Here is a 5,220-nt window from a genome sequence, read left to right as displayed (position 1 = left end):
CATGGAACAACAGACTGGTTCCAAATAGGAAAATGTGTACGTCAAGGTTGTATATTGTCACCTTGCTTATTTAACTTATATGCAGAGTACATCATGAGGAACGCTGGGCTGGAAGAGGCACAAGCTGGAATCAAGATTGCTGGGAGAAATATCAATAACCTCAGATATGCAGATGACACTACCCTTATGGCAGAAAGTGAAGAGGAACTCAAAAACCTCTTGATGAAAGTGAAAGAGGAGAGTGAAAAGGTTGGCTTGAAGCTCAACATTCAGAAAACAAAGATCATGGTATCTGGTCCCATCACTTCATGGGAAATAGATGGAAAAACAGTGGAAACAGTGTCAGACTTTATTTTTTTGGGCTCCAAAATCACTGCAGATGCTGATTGCAGCCATGAAATTAAAAGACGCTTGCTCCTTGGAAGGAAAGTTATGACCAACCTTGATAGTATATTAAAAAGCAGAGACATTACTTTGCCAACCAAGGTCCGTCTAGTCAAGGCAATGGTTTTTCCTGTGGTCATGTATGGATGTGAGAGTTGGACTGTGAAGAAAGCTGATCGCCGAAGAATCGATGCTTTTGAACTGTGGTGTTGGAGAAGACTCTTGAGAGTCCCTTATACTGCAAGGAGATCCAACCAGTCCATTCTAAAGGAGATCAACCCTGGATGTTCATTGGAGGGACTGATGCTAAAGCTGAAACTGCAATACTTTGGCCACCTCATGCGACGAGTTGACTCACTGGAAAAGACTGTGATGCTGGGAAAGGTTGGGGGCGGGAGGAGAAGGGGACGACGGAGAATGAGATGGCTGGATGGCATCACTGACTCTGTGGACATGAATTTGAGTGTACTCCGGGGGTTGGTGATGGACAGGGAGGCCTGGCGTGCTGTGATTCATGGGGTCGCGGAGAGTCGGACACGACTGAGCGACTGAACTGAACTGAACTGAACTGAACACTTTGTACATTGCAGGTATGCAGTATTTGTTATTTTGTAATTGGCTTGTATCACAGCATAGTATCCTTAATATTCATCTATGTTGGAGCATATGCCAAAATTGCCTTACTTTTTAATGATAGATCATATTCCACTGTAAATACATACCACATTCCACTTACCCATTTATCTGTCCGTAAGTACTTGGAGTGCTTCCACCTCTTGGCTATTGTGAATAGTGCTGCTATAAACACAAGTATACAGGTATCGCTTTGAGATTTGGCTTTCTAATTCCTTTGGATATACACCCAGAAGTGAAATTACTGAGTCATATGACAATTCAATTTCTAATTTTTTGAGAAACCACTATATTGTTTTCCAAAGCAGCTATACAATTTTACAATTGTACTAGGCTGCAGCAGTCCATGGGATCACGAAGAGTCGGACTCGACTGAGCGACTTCACTTTCACTTTTCACTTTCATGCATTGGAGAAGGAGATGGCAACCCACTCCAGTGTTCTTGCCTGGAGAATCCCAGGGATGGGGGAGCCTGGTGGGCTGCCGTCTATGGGGTCGCACAGAGTCAGACACGACTGAAGTGACTTTGCCGCAGCAATACATACATGTTCCAAAGTCTCCACATCCTCACCAGCACTTGCTACCTTCTGGTTGGTTTGTTTTATGTAATAGCCATCCTACTGAGTGTGAGGTAGTATCTCATGGTGGCTTTGATTTACATTTCCTTAATAATTAGTCTCCTTGCAGTCCAAGGGACTCTCAAGAGTCTTCTCCAACACCACAGTTTAAAAGCATTAATTCTTCGGCGATCAGCTTTCTTCACAGTCCAACTCTCACATCCATACATGACCACGGGAAAAACCATAGCCTTGACTAGACGGACCTTTGTTGGCAAAGTAATGTCTCTACTCTTCAATATACTATCTAGGTTGGTCATAACTTTCCTTCCAAGGAGCAAGCGTCTTTTAATTTCATGGCTGCAATCAGCATCCACAGTGATTTTGGAGCCCCCAAAAATAAAGTCTGACACTGTTTCCACTGTTTCCCCATTTATGCTGAAGCTGAAACTCCAATACTTTGGCCACCTCATGTGAAGAGTTGACTCACTGGAAAAGACTCTGATTCTGGGAAAGATTGGGGGCAGGAGGAGAAGGGGACGACAGAGAATGAAATGGCTGGATGGCATCACCGACTCGATGGACATGAGTTTGAGTGAACTCCGGGAGTTGGTGATGGACAGGGAGGCCTGGTGTGCTGTGATTCATGGGATCGCAAAGAGTTGGTCACTACTGAGTGACTGAACTGAACTGAACTGAATGATTAGTCATGAATATTTTTTCATGTGCTTATTGGCCATTTTAAAATCTTCATTGCAGAAATATTGATACCAGTCCTTAGCCCATTTTCTAACCAGATTGTTTTATTATTGTTGTCGAATTATATGAGGTTTTTCTATATTTTGGATAGTAACACCTTATTAGTTAAATAATTTGCAAATATTTTGCCATTTTCTAGGTTGCCTTTTTGTTCTGTTGATTGTGTTGTTTGATGCATAGATGTCTTTAATATTGGTGTAGTCCAATTTGTGCTTTTACTTTTGTTACCTAGGCTTTTTATGTCATATCCAAGAAATTCTTGCTAAATCCAATGTCATGAAGATGTTCCCTATGTTTTCTTCTAAAGAGCTTTATAATTTAGGTTTTGCATCTAGGTCTTGTATTAAATTTGAGATATTTTTGTGTATGGTGTAAGGTAAGTGTACAACTTCATTCTTCTGCATATGGGCTTCCCTCGTGGCTCAGATAGTAAAGAATCTGCCTGCAATGCAGAGACGTGGGTTCAATCACTGGGTTGTGAAGATTCCCCTGGAAAAGAGAATGGCTACCCACTCCAGTATTCTTGCCTGGAGCATCCCATGGACAGAGGAGCCTGGTGGGCTATAGTTCATTGGGTTGCAGAGTCAGACATGACTAAATGACTAACACCTTCACTTTTCATCCAATTTCCCAGCATCATTTGTTGAAGAGAGACTGCCCTTTCCTCCACCGGATGGTCTTAGCACCCTTGTTAAAGATCATTTGGCCATACATGTGACAACTTATTTCTGGGCTATCTATCTATTCCATTAGTCTAAATGTCCACTTTTATATCAGTACCACAGTATATTGATTACTATAGCTTTGTAATAAGTTTTGAAATCAAGAGTCTGAGAGTTTCAATTTTGTTCTTTTTCAGGGTTATTTTGGCAATGCTTTTCCTTCAGCTTCTTATTTCTCACTCTTCTATTTCTTTATATTTCCTTTTCTTATATAGTTTCTTATATTTTCCTTTTCTTTCACAGTTTTTATATTACTGCATCCTTCACACCTGGAAGAAAGATGGACCAAGACAGCCTAACTGAGTGACCCAAAAGTAGTTGTCTAAAGCAGGCAAGCCTTAATGGCATGTGGAATAAACCTCTAAAATCTTTCTAAGGAAGGAAGTGTGGGGCTAGACTAGACACTTGAAACAGAAGTTATAAACCTATGTACCTGCCCTATCTGTAGTTTTCATTAGTTATCCAATTTTGAGCAAGCCACTTCACCTCTTTAGACATCAGTTTTCTCAAGAATCAAAATGAGGGGGGTGCTTGTTTCAACAGCACATATGCTAAAATTGAAAGGATACAGAGATTAGCATGGCCCCTGTACAAGGATGACACACAAATTCATGAAGCATTCCATACTTTTGATGAACCTAGAGTCTATTATACAGAATGAAGTAAGTCAGAAAGAGGGAAAACAACTATCATATACTCACACATATGTATGAAATCTAGAAAGATGGTACTGATGCACCTATTTGCAGAGCAGCAGTGGAGACACAGACATAGTGAACAAACTTATGGACAAGGCTGGTGGCAGGGGGAGGAAGGAGAGGGTGGGATGTGTGGAGAGGGTAGCCTGGAAACATACATTACCATATGTAAAATCCATAGCCAATGGGAATTTGCTGTATGGTTCAGAGAACTCAAACCAAGGCTCAGTAACAATGTAGAGGCGGGGGATGGGGAGGGAGGTGGGAGGGATGTTCAAGTGGGAGGTGACATGGGTAAACCCATGGCTGATTCTTGTTGATGTTTGGTAGAAACCAGCACAATAGTGTAAAGCAATTATCCTTCACGATAACCCTGTATACGAGACAGCAAAAGAGACACAGATGTATAGAACAGTCTTTTGGACTCTGATGGAGAGGGCAAGGGTGGGATGATTTGGGAGAATGGCATTGAAACATGTATGTCTTCATATGTGAAACGAATCGCCAGTCCAGGTTCAATGCATGATACAGGATGCTTGGGGCTGGTGTGCTGGGATGACCCAGAGGGATGGGATGGGGAGGGAGGTGGGAAGGGGGTTGAAGATGGGGAACACATGTACACCTGGGTCAGAGTCATGTCAATGTATGGCAAAACCAGTACAATAATGTAAAGTAATTAGCCTCCAATTAAAATAAATTTTAAAAAAATAATAAAAATAAAAATTAATAAATTTTTTTAAAAGGAGGGGGAAGTTTTCTAAACTCTAGAATTCTACCATTCCATAGGAAGATCAGATACACTAACTGAATCAGATATGGGAACCGACTCTTAGCTCAGGCAACGCAAACCCTTAGGAGCTGGCGGTCTGTTTTTGTGCTCTCTCTCTCTCCTTTTCCTTTTCAATTACATTTCCTTTCTGACTCCCCATTACTTTCCTTTCCTTTCTGGAAAATTCTTTTTCCTTAATTTTGTCACCACTGTTTCTACTTTCTCAATTTTAGCTGTAACATTTTTCACTCTATTTTCAGAAAAGGAAAAAAAGTACTGATGTTCTAATCCTCATCCAACTAAATACCATACCATACTCAATCCATTCTTAGGGAAAGTTCAGTTAATTACAGAGATGGCATCCAAAGAGGCTGAGGGGCTGAACATCTACATAGGAAAGAACCGGGTAGATATATACCTCTGTTCTCCACTTCTTGTCCCCATTTCTGAAATCTGCCATTGGAGATATGGAGAACAGTGAAAAGTGAGATGTTCAAGCCCCCTTGGGCTTCCCTGGTGGCTCAGCTGGTAAAGAATCTGCCTGCAATGGGAGAGACCTGGGTTCAATCCCAGGGTTGGGAAGATACCCTGGAGAAGGGAACCGCTACCCACTTCAGTATTCTGGCCTAAGGAATTCCATGGAATGTATAGTCCATAGGGTTGCACAGAGAAATGACTGAGCGACTTTCACTTTCAAG

The 5,220-nt window shown here is 41.6% G+C and overlaps 1 non-coding gene across 1 annotated transcript; it reads left to right on the top strand.

Annotated features, from left to right (window-relative positions):
• The first annotated feature begins 3,582 nt into the window (after positions 1–3,582).
• LOC129553441 (U6 spliceosomal RNA) lies at positions 3,583–3,686 on the top strand. The gene has a single exon (XR_008685466.1). It is a non-coding gene; the product is annotated as a U6 spliceosomal RNA (small nuclear RNA).
• The last annotated feature ends 1,534 nt before the right edge of the window (positions 3,687–5,220 follow it).

Source organism: Moschus berezovskii, chromosome 18 (assembly GCF_049115385.1).
Source record: "Moschus berezovskii isolate FMDL1 chromosome 18, NW_MosBer_1.0, whole genome shotgun sequence".
Lineage (NCBI taxonomy): Eukaryota > Metazoa > Chordata > Mammalia > Artiodactyla > Moschidae > Moschus > Moschus berezovskii.
The sequence above is the reverse complement of the archived record's forward strand: the minus strand, read 5'-3'. Positions and strand labels throughout refer to the sequence as shown.